This window comes from Oxyura jamaicensis, chromosome 1 (assembly GCF_011077185.1).
Source record: "Oxyura jamaicensis isolate SHBP4307 breed ruddy duck chromosome 1, BPBGC_Ojam_1.0, whole genome shotgun sequence".
NCBI classification, from domain to species: domain Eukaryota; kingdom Metazoa; phylum Chordata; class Aves; order Anseriformes; family Anatidae; genus Oxyura; species Oxyura jamaicensis.
The window spans coordinates 145,156,312-145,175,941 of NC_048893.1; the positions used below are offsets into that span (position 1 = coordinate 145,156,312).

General features: G+C 32.9%; 1 protein-coding gene and 1 long non-coding RNA gene across 2 annotated transcripts in view; both read left to right on the forward strand.

Annotated features, from left to right (window-relative positions):
• Nucleotides 1–126, forward strand: part of LOC118162298 — a 752-nt gene extending 626 nt beyond the window's left edge. Inside the window, exon 2 of the long non-coding RNA XR_004748383.1 lies at nucleotides 51–126. This is a non-coding gene — a long non-coding RNA (uncharacterized LOC118162298). The remainder of the gene's footprint in view (nucleotides 1–50) is intronic.
• Nucleotides 1–19,630, forward strand: part of FAM155A (family with sequence similarity 155 member A) — a 515,407-nt gene that overhangs the window by 356,266 nt on the left and 139,511 nt on the right. The window lies entirely within an intron of this gene.

Below are 19,630 nucleotides of genomic sequence, written 5' to 3' on the forward strand. Positions count from 1 at the left end.
CCTAGCATTGTTCCATACTGACACGAATCAAATAAACACATTTCACACAGGAAAAAGGAATATTCATTCATCTTTATTGAATGTAATAGTCTAAGGATTCAGGAACAAGCATTTGTTACATTCTTTCAAAAATATCTCTAAGACAGTTTTCAACTGCTATCTTTAACATCCTTTAGCATCCATGGAAAACAAACAAACAAACAACAACAACAAAACACTGGTGAAGAAAGCCTTTACCTCTCCCAGACTTTGAAAATTGGTATTTTGGTATCAGCTCTGTATTTATTTGTTGACAATGTAAAAATATATGTTCTTAAAGCAGCTGTTTCACTGAGTTTGTAGTCATTTGGTGTGAGCTGAGGGCCAAGTTAGTTAAGTGCTGTTTCTGTCACTGCCATTGAACTGCCATGCCAATGACTATACAGTTAAATCACCAACAGAGATATTTTTAGATATATATATAATTTTTTTCCTTTAAATAATAATAATAATAAAGGGCTTAAGCCTGGACTTATTAATTACTGTATTTGCTTTTCTTATTTGCTATTGAATATTATGGTCATCACTTTCAGAAATTACAGACCTTGAGGTTTTTTTCACTCTTTTTCAATAATTAGCATGAAGGAAAATTGGGGAAGTTGGGCCATGTTTTTTTTCTAAATCATTTTCAAAGTCCATTATATAGTATGTTCAGTTGTTGCAGGAAAGCATGTTATTTCCAGCTTTGCAACTTAATGTATCTTTAGAGTGAGCTAATTTATCTCCCCCAAGAGACAGGAAATAAGCATGGGAAGATTTGTTTTCTCAAATGTATTACAAAATTCTGTCAGGTTTTGAGGTTTCATATTAAAAATAACCTGAAATAGTTCTAGGCTTGGCTTTGCAGCATTTAGCAGGGTATAATCCACCTCACTTCTAAACAAAACTCAGTATCATTTCTCCACATAGAGCAGCACTTCAATAAAAGTAGCTCTTCTGGAATTAACTTAATAAATGCTTGATTCTAAGAGAAAATATCTAGAAAATATATTTTAAAATATATTAAAGTCTTGTAAAACACATAATAAAATCAGAAATGTTCTAGATACTTTTTGAAAAACATGTAATAAAAAGTCCAATAACAGAATAAGACAGAATGCTTATATTTTTGACAAAGAATTTTTCAAGGGAATAAGTACCAGGATTTGGAAGCACTGTTCATTAATAATGAAAATGAATGTCAACTTCTTATGAGAGATACACTAACTCTACATGTTAGCTGCAAAAATAGAAAATAGTTCACATACTCTACCAAGAATGTTTGAATCTTTTTTTTTTTTTTTCCTTATGTCTTTTATGCTTTGTAATTTTTTCTGCAAACTGCTATAAAATAATTACCCCACAATAATGATCGGAGTCAATATTTCCAAAGTAAGGGTAAAAAGGATATGTTTATGTTTTAATATATACTAGTAAATTTATACATACTCTATATGTATATGTATATATATATGTACTATATATGTATACTAGTAAAGAGATTTACTATACCTAATAAATCTCTTTCATCCCTCATCTGAAAGCCATAGGATTTATATATATATATTACTTATATATATATAAATATATATATGTAAGTTGATATATTACTAGTAAAGAAATAGTATTTTGCCACCTTATTAAGTCATGCAAAGCATGATTACAAAAGGAATTGTCTTTATTTTTAGCTACTCTCTGAAATAAATCTTGTTTACAGATGGAAAAGTGAGTTGTGCTTGCCTAGACTGGGTATAGCATGTTTTGCATGTTTTTCTTAACTCTTTTTCAATGTAACACTACTAATATTGCTGAAATAATAACCTTATTAATTGGATTATTCATTCTATTTAGAAGATAGAAGTTGTTTGTTTGTTTGTTTAAGAAAAAGTAAAGCTTTTAATATGAACTCTAAAACAGTGTCAGAAAATTGTTTTAGTTAATGTATGCATTCTGCATATAAAATAAATATTTTTCGTTAAAACAAAACAAAACAACAAATACCTTGACAAACAGTTTTGATTGTGAACTTTCAACTGTCTTTCTCAGCTCACAAGCATGAAACAAAGCAAATTATGCAGCACATGTTTTTGAAGCTGTAGGTTTTGTGGACTATAAATATATCTTTATATGCATCTTAACTTTTAGCAAGATGGTGACACAATGTCTAGTACTGACACTTACCAAGACCAAGGAATGGTTGATATATACTACAAACTTCTAATTCAATGTGAAGAAATACTGTTATTCACTCTACAGTGAAAGAAGGAATGTGAAGTTCAGTACGGAGACATTTTATTTCATTCTAAGCCAACCCATACTGCAGTATTAATAAATTACCTGTGGAGGTTTGAGGGACAATGTGAGGTCAGTCAAATTAACCTTCTCTTAAGATACTGTATTACTTTTGTTATTAAAACCTTCAAAGCCTTTTTATGCATTTTTGTTACATAAAATTCTCAATATCATTAGCATTAAAAATGCATCGTTAGCCCACCTTCAGGCTCAGATAGGCCAATTAAAGTCACTTTTTAATTCCTTGTTTGTTTGTTTGTTTGTTTGTTTTTCCTGGAAATATTTAATTATTTTCTATTCATAGTGAAAGAAGAGGATCATTCCCACTTTCCAATACAGTCTGAAAGTAATTAGTGAAGAAAAAAAGAAGCCATTTCTCTTTTGAGCAATCCCAGATTCCTTTTATTTCCTTCTGTATGCTTTGTAAACACAGATGGCATGTGTCAGATACCCTGGAAAACAAACAAACAAACAAAAACAGTGGAAAATAAAAATATGCTGGACCTCAGACCTTCCTGATAATGAGTGATAGTGGTGGTCTGCAGAAGGCTCTGCACCCTCTCTGCTCTGTGAAAAGGCTTCTTATCAAGGCTGCTGAGGAGTGCTGGATACTGGAGCATGATGGCCAGTACCATATAGGGTGTTGCTCCTCCAAATCTCCCAATGTCTCATCACAAAGCCCATCTGAATTTTGCTGTGGAACAAATATACAGCAGAAGCTGTTTGTGTCAGAATACAGAAGAACACTTAGTGGAGATTAAAAAAAAAAAAAAAAAAAAAAAAAAAAGTGAAATGTTTTCTGAATTCATGAGATATCATATGTTTAGTATCTGCTCCTAAACAATTTCAAGAAGGTAGATGTAAATTTACTGTTATCCTTGCACACCAAATAGCTTTTAAAATCTTGTCTTTAATATATTAATGCCTGTGTTCATTAGTTGTCATTTATAGAAAACTTATGATGCTAGAAATACATCTTAGGCAACCTATACCCATGGTTTGTAGTCATGACTTGATAAGAGGGTTGCTATACTGTGTTTACATTATTTCCAGTCTTTAAGGAAAGACTCAGCTATGTGTTTTACATTGCAAAATACGTCCTACACCAGTGATCTGATAAACTTTTACATCCCTTATTTCAGATTGTTTCTTAAAACACAAGTAATGATGCAGTCTTCACCTTCTAGAATAAAACATTCTTTTACTGGAGGTATTTTCCTTTCCTTATGGCAATAATGATTATATTAGGAGTCACAACTTCAAGAGATCCATAACAGTTGTAAGAGAGATTGAAAGACTGACAAAAATTAACTTAAATGGCTATTTATGCTAATTTGAGTTAATAAGATTAAGAGGGCTAAAAAGCTAAAAAATGCAGAGTTTGGGGTAGGCTGAGGGCCAGTTTCAACAAGTAATTGCCTGCATAAAAATGTCATTATGTGAATGTCTCTTCATTACTCATACCAATGCTTGTCTAAATTTGCATACTACTTTTCACTTCTTCATTAGCAACAAAAATAAGATATCCCATTATCAGGCTCATCTTCAAAAAACATCACAGATAACATGTTCAGGCAAAATAAAAGACCTTGTTGTATCACCTCTGGTTATACTGGGACAGCTGAATTGATGAAAGACTGTTGTATACACAGATTATTCTTAAAGATTTCAGATGTAGCATATTATTATTTAAAAAACAAACAAACAAACAAAAAAAACCTTCTAAGTTATGTTGCATTTTATATTTATATTTATAAGAATTTTTCCAAGTCTAAGCTGTGGGCACTGTTCTCAGGAATGTGAATGTATGGATATTGTGTCTAATCTTCATGCTGTGTAATCACTGTTCAAATATACACTGCCCTGTCTATGAAGCAATTCACAAAATCATGCTCCAATGCATTGCTCAAGGTTGTGGAACTTAAAGTGTAGTTAAAAAAAGAAAGAAGGAAAGAAAGAAAGTAAACACAATGAAGACATCAATGAAATAGAAATAACAATTACAGCTAGGTAAGAGATTATTTCCTAGTATAAAAATTCCATGAAAATAGTTTTCTCCTAATTTATGATAAACAGACCACACTTACACAGCTAAAAGTTGTAATTTACCCTTGTATCTTTAGAAAAGAAAGGACTGAACATGTACATATATCAAAAATTAATCATTAACATATTTATCAACAGTTCTATTTCAAAGGACTATGGTTTATCTAAATCTGTTTCTAATCTTTATAAAAACACTGCATCATAAAAATACAAAAGCATATTGGCAATGTGTCATGCCTAATACTTTATATATATATATATATATATATATACACCTCTTTTTATGTGTTTCTCTGCGTGTCTATATATACGTTGGTTTTTTACCAAGTAATCTTTTTGAATCTGGAGTCCTGACAACTTCTGTGTTAATTCTCATGACGTACTTGTAATGTACTTCCCATCAGAAGTACACAGTAAATAAAATTACTAGGTTTCATAGTGGTAGCCATTATCCCTACATACAGACCTTTTCAGGTCCAGCCACCAAACTCCACAATCATGCATTCAGTACATACGAATGGATTTAAAGAAAATAGTATTAAAGAGTTATTAAACTGTATAGTGCTTTAATTTATGTTTTCATTCTTTCACCCAAAAAGCAGTCTGTCAATACCATGTTATATTCAACTCATTACCTCAAACTATCTCTATTTTTATATTCCTTAATAACCCTATACTGATGCTACTCTTCAGACTTCCCCCACTCCCGGGCCCAACCTCTGCAAAACAAGAAAACCTCTATCAATACAAGTAAATGATTTATATCTGTTAGAAAAAAAAGATTAAATCTTTACATATACTTCAGTTGTGCTACTTCAATTTTCTGAAGAGGTCTAAATAAATTATGAATATTTAAGTTTTTGTTTGTTTGTTTTAAGAGAAAAAAAAATCAAAATTCTAGACCTAGGTTTGTATTTTCTTTCAATAACATTTTCAGAGAATTATGTTTGCTGAAAGAAGCTACTTCCACATTTCTTACTTGAACTTGGGAATGGAAAGCCACTCCTCAGGGGCTGCAGGTTCACATCAAACTTGTGAATTGCTGAAGATGCTTTGAGATATTCTAAAATAAAGCATTGATGAGAATAATAGTTGGTACACATATTTAGCTTTCTCCATGATGCTGGTTGCCTGGAAACAAGCAAAAGGCATATAGTCAGAGAATAGCTCAGATAAAACACTTGACATCAATCTCAGCAGGGTAAGAAAAGAGAAAAAATACTGATTAGTTCTCCCAGATTGTTATATACAGGAATCCCATCATCCCATCTTATCTTTGAATGTCCAAGCTGACTTCAGACCATAATTTATCACAACAGTTGTGGTAGTTATTAAATAGAACCAGTATTTGCATTATTTAAAAGATGATTTAAAAATATATATATTTGCAGAATGTGCCCTTGGTCTGTTTGTATCTATTGGAAAGTATGAACCCGAGGGAAACAATTTGCTTTTTTTTTTTTTTTCTTTTTCTTTTTTTTTTTTTCTTTTTTTTTTTTCTGAATTTGGGTTGTTTGCCACTGGTTAAATAACAACAAGAAGAACAAAAAGGCTTATTGGCCTGAAATCTGCGTTAGATGGCTATCTTCTGAATAAACCTATAGAGACAGGGCTACTATTTTCATAAGAGCTGGGCTCAGAATCAATCTCTTTACTTGCAAACTCTTTTTACAATCTCTTTTTATCATTACTTATTTGATAAAACTGAAGTCTTAATCCTGTTACATCAAAATCAGAGAGAATCCCAATGGTTTCAGTTAAGGTAGGAAGAAACTAGTTCTTTTTTCTCAACTCTACCCACAATATCCACTTAACTATAATAAATCTCTCTCGTATTCTTAATGTTAGAGACAGTCTCCGTCAGTGAGCAAAATAACCTCTTTGCTGCCAAGGACAATAAAGTCATTATATTTCTTTGCAGAGAAAATGTGGTAGGACCAGTGTAGGATTTCAATATATATGTATATTTTTAATTTCAGAAATTCTCTTTAAATATATCATTAGAAAGGACTTAGATATTTCCTTTTATTTCAACTATTAATTTCATTGAACATTATTGATGATGCCAGCTTCCTCTGAACTCTTTCTCAGAAATTTTTGAACTTGCAAAGGACTTTCTCCTTGTTCTCCATATTCAGACGCCTTTTCTTTTCTGAAGCTGTCTGATAAATGGAAAAAAAATGCATTTTTTGCAAGAAGTTAGATTACTTTACTGAAAACATATGTTTTGTTTGTTTGTTTTGTTGTTGTTTTGTTTTGGTTTTAGGTTATTCCGTTTAAATATCATTATAAGTAGATTTCCAGGTATTATTACTATTTATTTACTGTAATGTTCATATTTAACAAAGTATTCCAAACATTTCTCAAGACTGTTCTTTTCAGTTACAGAACAAGCAAGCAGAGGGTAACACCCTGCAATGTGAACTACCGCTATTACCACAATGGTCACCATTTGAATTGTAAAGTTATTATTTGGAGTTTTGCAGAATAAGATAGTGGCAGCCTACCTTATAAGAAGATGTAAAATTATGGGGTAGAAATGCAAAAAGCTTTGCATGATCATCTAGCTCATCTTCTGATAAAACGTCTGTTGTCTAAAATTACTCTCTTCAAATTTACCTTTTCTCATTTTAAAATGAGTATATCATTCATTTTACTGATTATAAAAGCTAGCCACACACTTTGTCATTTTTATGTTGTAAAAAATAATGTCTGGGGATAGAAGATCGACATGTCCTTGGATTCAAAGCTAAAAGGAGCCTGTTTTTTATTTTTTCACATATGCTTCAAAATTCATTTATTTCTGTAGGATTTCAATGGAGGTGGTCAGAATTTTATTAGTGAACTGTCACTATCTGTGATCAGCAACTTGACAAGACAATTTATCAGAATTAGCTATATAGCATCAAAATCTTAGGATGCAAATCTTAAGGATGTAAAAAATAATAATAATAATAATAAAAAAATCTTAGGATGTAAATCACAGAGACCAGTTTAGACAAAATGTACATCTGATAAAAATAACATTACTTACTCCGTCCACAAGCAGAAAGAATATGCAGAAAGAATATGTAATTTATTTACAATTAAATTCACTGTACTCTGATTCACCATAATTTAGCACTCCTGTAAGACCACAGATTTCACGCAGTGTTTAAGAGCAATTTAGTGTTTTCCAACTGAAGATTTAGTGTTTTCCAATTAAAGGAGAACTATGTCTGTGGACATATGCTAGAGTGGACTTGCATACCTACCTCCTTTGTTAACTATATCACTGATTTTCCTTTTCTAATCAAAAATATTTTTAGACCCATCTAAATTCCGTTTATTTAAAGTATATCTCCAATATGAAGCATTCACATCTTTGCTTTTCAATCTTGCCAAAATCCAAACAGATGCCCTTCCCTTTTCTGTTCACATCCTTGGTTCACTTTTCTGCATGCCTTTTTCCTGTGTCTGCAGATACTTGGGGCTTCTAGATAAAACAAATTAGAGATTTTGTTCTGCTTCCTGGACTACATTTTGGTTTTGTGTCCATGAAATAAGAATGACTTTAACAATCTTAGGCTTATGAAATTGCCATTGTCCTCCTAGTGTTCTTCCATCTGTACTAGGAATGATGGAGGAGTTGCCCATGCTGGCTAATTTGAAACATATTATTCATGTCTCAGTTAATATATTTTTCTTGATACATTTCTTTCATACATACTGGAAATATGGTTCTTTAGAAGGTGATCAGTGAAGGATGTTATATTTCAGTTCACTGCATTAAGTTCTTGATGAATAAGTCTCTTCCTATGAGATCTGTAGAGACTATTGGCAGACAAGCCTTATAGCTTGAACACATAACCTAACTTCTTAAAGTTAGACAATATGAAACTATCCTTTTAGCATGCATATGTTTGATCAGGTTTTGGTGTTGCCCTCTGCTTCTGTGACAGCATGGTTTTCCTGTCAGCTGGGAGACATGAGGGAAATGAAATAGGAAATTACCATTAAACTGAGACTGAACTTAATGACTATATTATGGTCACTAATACACACACACACACATATACACACACTCTTCATATATATATATATATTCATATATATATATTATCTACATATATTTATATGTTATATTTTTATTGCATTGGATTTATTACATGTTCAGGTACTGAATATGTTCCAGAAAATTTCTTAACTCCAGAAATGATCAGTTACATACTAGAGTTCATTATAGATAAAAAAGTTTATGTTTGCTAAACATAGATATTTTCTCTGTTGTGCAAGTGAATTCTGATGTTTATGTCCAGGAAAAACTATTTACTACAGAGCTGATTTGAGATGTCTTCACAATTACTTTAAGAGACTATCTATCTTGCAAAATTAGTATTAGTGAATTTATTAAAAAGTTGTATACATGTAACTATGCCTATTATATACCTTGTATATATATGTATACATATACACATGTATATGTATATATAAAATGTTCCTCTTTGACTACAAATTTTCATAACATGACTTTTTTTATTATTATTATTTATTTATTTATTTTTAAATTTTGGATACACTCATGTGAGAGTCCTCTGAGATCAATGTTGCATCACATTGCAAAGCAAATAACTGAAAACTATGAACCACAACCTCACATTAATACCAGAAAGAAATTGAAGACTTTTTTAGAGCAAAATTTTGGAATTGCAAATCAAGATAGCATAGGGAAAGGCATGTGAGTAAAACTGATGAGTTTACACATGAAATTTGCATAACTGCATACACAATTATATAGTCCTTAAAATAATGATTTTATGAGAAAATAGTTTGCATAAACATTTTCCTGGGTTAAAGGTTGATCTCTAGTTGGTACATCTGAGTGATTAGCAGGCTGTGTTTGTAGCGTTGTACTCTTCAGCTTGAATTAGAAACAAAATTTACTATACCACACTTTTTTAGGGTTGTATTTTTAATGAAACTCCACAGATTCATATGCTTCTTTTTATCTTGGAGTATGTATGTTGATTGAACAAAACAGCAGCAGAAGGCAGGCAGTGAAACACAATCAGATGACGTTGGCAATGACCTACTGAAGCATTAAAGTTAAGTTATATGTGCAAAAAGCTATGCCCAGCTTTGCTTGAAGGAGTTATACACATGCTTTAAGACCACTTCGTTTTCTCAGACCGCCAGGCATAAAGTGTCCTGGGATCTGCTGTGTACGTAGATTTGTGAAAAGCAAAATGAAACCTTTATTTATTTTTTGACTCTTTCATTGTCATAAGAGTATCACATTTCTGTATACCTCTTATTATGGCATAACATCTTTGTGGCAGTTTTTTGAAAGTAAAAGTGAGTTTTAGGCATCTCCAGAAGTCAATAGATATTCTTTTGTGTTTTGTATTATGTTTGTGAAGTGGATACAAGTGGAAGCTGAAAGATCATTGCAGGATTCATTCTCAAAAAATCATTTCTCAGATCATTTTTAAGTATCCAAAGGCTAGCTCTTGACAGGGGAGATCTAAGACCCGTGATGCTTCTTTTTAAGTTAATAGAAAAATTTCCATTTCATAAAGATTTCAGAGGGTTTTGCATCCAGTTTATTTCTAATGTTAAGGTAATGAATAAAATATAATATGCATTTGTACTACTTTGTTCCAGCACAACTTTGTACTCTGTGTTACAACAGGCAAAAGATATAATTTTGGACTACTCACAATAAGTCTCACCTAAGACTTTACATGCTTGAAGATACACAAAGTGCCAGTAAATCCATCCTACAAGGTGTCTGTATTGTCATCTTATTCTGAGAGGTATCCTGCAATATTTCTTCAGGTGGAGCTACATATATTTTAAAAAGTTCTCCATTGTGGTTAAACACAATTTTGTACATGAAAAGAATGGTGTGTTAACAATAAACATGCAGCCCTCTCTCCCCTACTGTTTCCCTTCCCTTCCCCTCTCTCTCTCCCCCCACCTCTAATCTGCTGGATGACAACCTATTTAAATACCATTCTTTATGTATCTAAGTATAAAGACATATATGTATATATTTACACAATTAACATTTCTATAATTATTGCCCCTTTAAATGATAGATTTCTTTCTGTCATTATCCAAAATGTCTATTTTGTACTAGTATTTAATTGATGTTTTAGCACAACAACAACAAAAAAATAATAAGATACATTACATCAATGTCGAAGTTTTAGCTTTTATGAGACTTGATCGGTATGACACATTATCTCTCTTAGCTTGTTACACCTCATGCCCCCTGTACTTTGATGGTATGTTACAAAGTGTTCCAAGCTATAAGAAACTTTGAAGTACTTTGAAGTGTTATGAAAAGGGCAATTACAAGACTACCTACAACCAAGCATGAAATACAATAACACTGTAGTTGACTCTTTTTATCTCCTTTCAAAAATGTAGATATACTTTTTTTTTCAGTGATCAAAGTGAGAAGCAATCAGAATATACTTCATCTATACATAATCACAGTGTATCTGCTTATACTAGACAAACTTATTTTACTGTCATTACTGCTATATTTCCCATTTGATTTGGAAAATATAAAATGGAAGCGAAACCACCTGTAATGTCAAATGTACATCTAAGCACAATATTTTAAACATAAATAAACCAACAAAAAGAAATAAATGCTTTTTCACACCATCTCCTTCTCTCTCTTTCTTTTTTTAATGCCACCCCCATAAGACTGTAACTAATTTTGTGTTGCAGTTTATATGTTCAGCCTGTGTCTTCATTTTAAGTTGTTTAAATCTCACTTCTTGGTGATACCACTCTATCACCCACACCACTACATGCATTTCTCATGCTACTTAAAAAGAGAATTAAAATAAATTGCACTGTTATTTTTTCTTAAACTTACTATTTTCCTTTATAATCTGCACACAAAATATAGTATAAGAGGACACACTGCGGAAATAAATACACTTAAGCCACATTACTAACAGCTGTTATTTCTGTTCAAGATGGAAGAGAAGAGATATTTGTCCCTGAAGGTCTTATCACTCAGGAGGGAAGAGAAAGAAAATGAGTTCCATGGTGCTATTATTTCAGAATGTTAGAGAATGTTTTTAGTTCAAGGTTTTTGCTCTAAGCCAAGTATATCTCCTGTTGTGAATACACTTCCCCTCCTCCCCTCCTCCCCTCTTTTCCTCCCCCCTTCCCCTCCCCCCCCCCCCAACTGTTCGCTGTAATGTTGTGGATCTGATATCTTGTTTAATAAATTAAAATATGCAAATGATGAAAATATTTTAGAAGAAATAGAGCTTATAAGGGAAAATATAAAATATAAATTTTATTCTGAAAACCTTGCAAGTGGTATGTAAAAATAATATATAAGCTCAGTTAGCAGATAATTTAAAATCAGTTACCTGCCTGCAGTAGTGTGAAGAGATGTTTCCATTCACTGCTGAAAGTCAGCTTAAGTGGACATTTTCATGTTGTAATCATTTATGTGGAGAGACATCATATTTACTAGGGCTAGTAATGGAAAAAAAAAAAAAAAAAAAAAAAAAAAAAAAAAAGACTTGTCTGTGACAGTCTTATTCCTGGTTATTCCTGGTACTTTTTGGTCTGGTAATACAGTCCTCTTCATAACAATATGTCATTAAAAAAATATTGCTTCTTCTGAACTTTCTTTAAAAAATATTAAACAAACAAGCAAAGAAACAACAACAACGACAACAACAACAACAACAACAACAACAACAACAAAGTGAAGATTTTCTTCTCCAAAGAACAAGATAGCTGTGGCATTGTGTAATTTGAAATAACTGAAAAACAGCAGATGCAGATCTTGTTTTCAGAGGGAGTAGCTGTATCAAATGGTGCAGTGAACCTATGCTGCACCAAGGGGTTGACATGTAAAGTAAATGGATTTGTCACCAGAGGGAATCTCAGAGACACCATGTTAACAGAAATGCTGCTGCATTGACACAGATGTAGATTTACAAAGTTACTTAACTGATACTCTCTAATTCATCTTAGTCCAAAACTATAATCTTAAAAATGTCTACCTAACTTATAGTTACCTAAGATTTTATTACTAAATACACCATATGCTTAAGGATTGTTTCTTCACGTACAGAATATCTATCCAGAAATCACTGAGCAAAGTAGTACGTTCTGTTCTAACCTTTGTTTTAAGATCATCAGAGTAGATGTGCAGATCATCAGAGTAGATGTGCATTCTCATTTCTCATGTATCCAGGGGGATATAACATAATTGGTGTGTTCAGGTTATCCTTCATAAACCATGATGTGACTATGCACTGTACAAGGGTTAGTAGGAATGGCCATATTCATTTCACTTCTGCTTTAAGATAAAGCACTGCTATTGGAGTTTATCCAATAACCCTCCAATTATTGTGCTACTCCAGAATTTGAGATAAATGAATTGTATATCTTCCTAGTAGTGAGGTGATTCCCTTCCACTCTTCTTAAATCAATGCCCTAGCCCTTTGCATTTAGCTGGACCAGGGGATGTGCACACATGCATTGAATGCTCACTACTCTTTGTTCCTCTGTGACTAATAAAAGTTATACATAGTAACAGTAATTACCCAGATTCACTGATTCAGACAAAGAGGAAATATTTCTGTAATTTGGCAGTTAGTGAACAACAAGAAAAAGAAGAGGTTTTGATCTTAGTCATGGTCAATGCTGCAAGGCCTGCTTGAATGTTTTACAGGGTATAAACAAACCTCAGAGAACAGGTTTGAAACAAGACCCTTAGATTTTTCTTCGGTATCAACTCCAATGAGTTTCACATACTCTAAATATAGCAAATGAAACTATTGAATATTTGAAGTGCTAGCACCCAGAAGTACTGTTTTAGAAATCTTCAGAACATTTCCTGCAACCTAGACAGAAGAGTTCCATTATGTTAAAACATACTCTTTAGTTTGCCAGCTAATCTACGTTATTAAACAATTGCAAATTGTTATGTATCACACAAGTATTTTGTTCATAACCTCAATTTTAATTTAATTCTGTCTTAATGTAATTTAGGTTAACCCTGTGGTGGTTTTACCTTGCTAGGCAGCTGAACTCCACCACAACCGCTCTCTCACTCCCCCTCCTCAGAAGAGGAGGGGAAGAAGTAAAGGAAAGAACAACTCACAGGATGAGATAAGGATAATTTAATTAAAGGAATGAGTGTGACCTCATGTGGTATGGAATATCCGTTTGGTTGGTTTAGGTCAGCTGCCCTGGTGATGTTCCTTTCTCACTTTTTGCCCACCCCCAGACTGCTGACTCTGGGAGGGCTAGAGAGAGTCCTGATGCTGTGACAGCACTGCTCAGCAGCAGACACAACACTGGTGTGATACCACGGCTGTTCTAGCTACAAGTGCAGAGCACAGCACTGTATGAGTTGTTGCAGGGAAAGTTAACATCTCAGCCAGATCCATTACAAACCCTAACCTTGTATTAAAAAGATTTCAGTCTCTTGCAGGACAAGATGAAATCTTTGTTTGAAACAAAATGGTACATTGAATACTGTCTTCCCTTTAAAGGGTAGACAATTGGAGATTTGGAGAGAACAAAGATACACATTTTTATTTAAAGATAGATAAACATCTGAAATGATTATTCCCTTCTTAATGGATGACAGAAAATTAAAATAGGAATATGAGTCTGCAAATGTGGTAAGAAGAACTGCCATCCCTACAAGCAGAGGTATCCTAAAAAAGTATCTATATATCTCTATATGCAGAGTGAAGTTCTGTCTATGAATATGGCTCCTGAGTAGAATTTAGCTTTGCAAAGCCCTTTACTTTGAAAGACTGCAGAGGGGAGAGGGCATGTGGGAAAGGACATGTGGTAAACATCCCTTTAAGAGAGAGGGTAGTATCTGCCAGATTTCCTAGGAGACTTGTCTGGAGGCTGGAAGGACCTCAGGAGGTAAAGAATGTGAATGACCACAGGAAGGGAAGATGGAAATTACAGGGTAGCCTGTAGAAGTTGGGGACCAAAATCTGTGGTCCAACCTATGGAAATATTTACAGCACTGCAGTAAATCTATGCTTATGTTGTACTGAGGAGGATGTTTAGTGAATAGTGACTCTATTATTTTTTTCTTTCCTTTTCATAGAAAGAAAGTATGAAAGAAAAATGCAGCCCAGGATTTGGCTTGGCTTTTATTGTACTTTATTAACTCATGAAGATTAACTAACATCTGTCTTACTAAAGCATTTTTGTGTCTAAAAATCTCCAACAAGGAGCACATTACAAGAGATGAAAGAAAGTTCAGGGGGAAGGAAAGACAGTAATGTAAATCAAAGCACAATTAAATATTTAAATACACATTTTGAAATAAGTGGACAAGATTCCTTCATTTAATCAGAAAGCATCATTTATATGTCTTTATTTTAATTCATAGAAAGCTAAACTGGAATACAAGTAAGGTTGTGATACTAGCAATACTTAACTGTGATTTCAGTGCTTTGTTCTGAAAAAAAAAAAAAAAAAGAAATTTTATTTGGTTTGTCACTCACTATTTTAGTAGGAAATGGAAAATTTCGTATGAATGAATGTGTATTTATGTGTACAACCACTCACACATTTATATGTTGGTATGCATATATATAAGTAGAAACTCTCTCTTTCTCTCTCTCTCTCTATATATATATCATGCACCCTGAAATATATATATGTGCACTTTTTATAAATGCAAGCACATTTTGTATGGATATTCTATGTCTGGATACTGTTTAATTTTGCAGAATTGAAATTTGTAAGATTAGTGTATTTGTAGACAAATTGAGTACATGATATAAAGACATATATATCTTTATATATTAAAAAATATATGTAGTAAAAAAAAGTATGTATAAAAAAAAGTATATAAAAAAAAAGTATGTGATGTAGTGAAATACAGTTAAAAAATAAACACCATTTTTTTTAATATGAAAATGAGGAGAATTTGGCAAAGAACAGAAGAGATGAGAATTTTGTTGAGATAGAGTGTGTCCAGAGGTGTGGATTGTGATACAAATCTTCAAAGAGTAGAGGGTTATGTATTTGCATGAATTTGGGGGCAAATAAATTAAGGTTGCTGTGAGGTAATGACTCTGTATTCTCCAAGGAATTGGAGTTATTCAACTGCTTATTGAAAATAAAATGCAGGAAATATTTCAAGCTACTTACACTAGTACACAGTCACAACTAGGCAAAAAATCCTTCAGAAATCCTTCAGAGCTATGTTTTCCTGACTATGAGTAGCATGTATGTAGTTTATTTCCACTTTTTTATTTTCTCCTAAAAATCCCTTGCTGTAGGTGAGACAAAGGCTCATCTGTCTGTGATTATTATAAGGACTTTGAGTTTTGTTACTTCATGGGGATGTAGTGAAGATAAAACCATGATATTTTGAAAACACTGAGGGCTACATATGTGAAATGACTGGAGTTTTATATTCTTGCCATATCTTCCGCTTCATGTTGTGGTTCAAAACATAAATCCCTGAATCTCTCTTTCAGTCTTATGTGGCAGTCTCATATCATCACATTTTGCACATTTTGCAAGGCAGGAGCCAGGGTCTAATCCACATTTACCACCTTCTGATAGAGGATAAATGGGTAGATATTCCTGGTTCCTCATGGTAAGGATGATATATTCTATATCAAATTTATGATTTGATCTTTATTTGGAAAGAAAAGGTTCTAGTTTCAGGTTCCTGCCTGAAAGGTAGCATGCATTTTGAATCAAACAACCATTTGAGAGACCTTGACAGGCTTGAGAGATGGGCCTTTGTGAATCTCATGAAGTTCAACAAGGCTAATTGTAAGGTCCTGCATCTGGGCCAGGGCAATCCCAAGCAAAAATGCAGTCTGGACAAAGATTGGTCTGAGAGCAGCCCTGAGGAGAATGATGAGGAGGTGTTGGTTAATGAGAAATTCAACATGAGCCAGCAATGTGTATTTGTAGAACAGAAAACCTGGGATGCACCAAATGAAGCATGGTCAAGGGAGGGGATTATTGCCCTCAGGTTTGCTCTCATGAGACTCCACATGGAGTACTGCATTTAGCTCTGGGCCCCCCAGCACAAGAATGTCAACCTATTAGAACAAGTCCAGAGGAGGATCTTGAAGATGATCCAGAGGCTGGAGTACTTCTATGAAGATAGGCTGAGGGAGTCATGTTCAGCCTGGAGAAGAGAAGGCTCCAAGGGGACTTCCAGTACCTAAAGGGGGCCTACAGGAAAGCTTAGGTGGGAATCTTTGTCAGGGAGTGCAGTGGTAGGAGAAAGAATAATGTTTTTTTAAAATTAAAAAAAAATAATAATAAAATAAAATAAAATTAAGGATATTAGAAGATATCTTCTATACATATAAGGAAGTTATTAGATATTAGGAAGAATTAAGGAAGAAATTCTTTACTTAGAGAGTGGTGCCCAGAGAAGTTGTGGATGCCCCATCCCTGGAAGCATTCAAGGCCAGTTAGGATGGGGCTTTGAACAACCTGACCTAGTGGGACATGTCCCTGCCCATGGCAGGGATTGGAACTGGGTGGGCTTTAAGGTCTCTTCCAACCCTGAATTTGGTGTATCTCATACTAGACTGAGAATTTTGATGTGCATCAGAGCTGTCTGTGAATTTAGGTTACCCTTCAAATTAATGAACAGCTTTGAGTAAGTCAAATGACAATATAAAAATGTAGAAAACAAAAATGTTCTACAAAGGGGAGAATAAAGTAAAATTTAATATAATTTTATACTTTCACAGAGGACATGAATATTAGAACTTTTTTTACAATTCTATGATTTTATGATTTTTATGATTCTATAGTTCAAGCATGTGAAAATATGAAAATATGAATAGCACAGCCTATTCATTGTAAGCATTCTAGTGCTCAGCAGTGTTACCTACTTAGTCACACCTCTAATAACGTTTTTCCTTTTGCATGTTTCTACAAACCATTTAAAAATTCTCAGAACCAAGCAGTATATTTAAAAAAGGTGTTTGTCATCTCAAAATCAAATTTTCCCTTTTGCTTATAATGAAACTATAATGAAACTGATTAAAGGTTATATAAATGCAATTTTTATCATGACAGCAGAACAGAACTGATACAGCATAATAATTTATTCATTAAAGTGCAAATGAGCAAATTATCATAAGATGTAGCTGCGTAGTTTACTCCTGCTACTCTTGTTGTAAATCTAAATGCGTTTATTCAAACCCAAAGGTTGCCCAAGAAAGAGCTTTGCAAATATTTCTAATGTAATCTATTCTGCCTTCCTTACAACGGTGGTTAAAATATTTTATTAAAGAGATACCATTTTTCTACAGACATCAGATGGTGAGAGCACATTAAAGGCTATCTGAGTGGGAAAGGAACACAGAAGAAGGGGGAAGAAAGGGGAGAGGCAGAAAAAAACAACTGCAAATCTGTTGAACTTGTGCTAAAATTCATATGGGACTTAGTGATTGCAATATACTTTAATTATCCACAATATTTATTAGAAGCCAGCTTAAAATACTGAAACAGAAATCCTTTTTGATTACTTATGGAGACAAGGTGAAAAAAAAAAAAAAAAAAAAAAAAAAGCATATACCTCAGCAAGTTAATTTTCTTTTGATTTGAGCTTTAAGATATTTAATATATTTTTCATTACAGAGTTGCAACAGTCGTAAAGTCGCTTGCAAATAAGCTTCTAGAGTATTTTGTCCCAATTGTTTAGTGATGCCAATTTCAAGATTATTAAAGGTTACATGAACAAAATTTAAAATTAATTACTCATGAGATATATCAGTAATAACAAAGGAAGGCAGTCAATCAGCTGACTAACAGGTTTTTCTTTTTCCACAAATACAGTCCAAAGAATTTGTTACAAGCATTTCATATAAATTGATTAATTGCATTTCTCATTTCAAGGTCAGTACCTACTGTCACATTCTTGCATAAAATATTATGTATATTTATTAAATTTATAACATTAATTATGAAAATATTTTTCTGTTTTTGTTTACAATAAATTATAGCAAGATACTTCCCCAGATTCCATAATTTACAACCATTTTTGCTTAGGAAATACTTCCTACTGTAATTAAAGTAATTCTAGTGCTTTAATTATTGTCAATTTATTTCCTTAATAAAATTTACTGCAGATATTAATAGGAATTTTATTGAGCTATGAGGAAAAGGAGAATTTTTTGATCCCATCCAGTTATAACTTGTATGTGCCTTACAGTACAGGCACTGTTTGTGTAAGTTGTTGCAGGATTCTCTGTTGAATTTGCATTGCTGTTCCTACCCTTGCTTGATGAGCAAGAGTAACCTACTGAACAAGTGGAGTTGTCTGTTTCCTAGTTCTGAAACTTTTCCTAGTTCTGAAATCTTCCTAAATTACCACATGCTAATCTAAGAATTTACCTCCAGGAGAAGCTCTTTAAAAACATGGGAAGTTACAGGTATGACCAAACACTGAGAAAAAAAGTATTTTATCATTTTATAACTGCATATCAAAAGCAATACATTTATTCATCTGAAAGATGAAACAATTTTATAATGTTTTTCATGTCACAGTGGTGCAATAAAAATAAAATAAAAAGATCAACATCACTTAATCCTTCAAAATGGGAGAAAAAAATCTTATTTTTCTTGTTCTATTTTTTTGTTTGTTTGTTTTGTAAAATATAGCTAAAAGTATTGTCCACATTCCTCTAAGAAAGGATAGTTTCAGTACATGAAAAAACATCTAGCTTTTTCTATTTAATGCTTGGACTTAATTTGGGAAGTTGCAGATAGAGACTGAGATTTTTCACTGCCAAATATTAGGAGGGATCACCAGAGGTTTTTAATGTTAAATATATTGGCAAAATCTTCTGCAGAGTTTATTCAAGTAGGAATTTAAGATGCTGTTTGGAAACTTATTTGGACCAGTTCACAAATATTTTCCTTTTTGGTGTGGTGATCATATAAACAAGAACAGAATGTCATTCCAATGTATGCATTTGTTTAATGCATGAACCGTGTTGACTAATTCCTGTGGCTAGTAATTAAGTTTAATCAGAATAACAATTTGGTCATTGTTTAAGTGCAGTTAATATTTGTATTTTTAATGGTGTGAATACATTTCTAACCTTTTATAAAGACTACAGTGATTCTTTAATGTGTTTGCTTAACAGACTAATATCTCTAATATCTTGTTTGCTGTAATAAAATGGAGCATCTATGAGCTTGACTCTGGCTGGTTTCAGACAGCAAAACAGTTGTGCATTTCTGAGTGATCTACAGGCATGGAGCAGCTGGGAGAGCT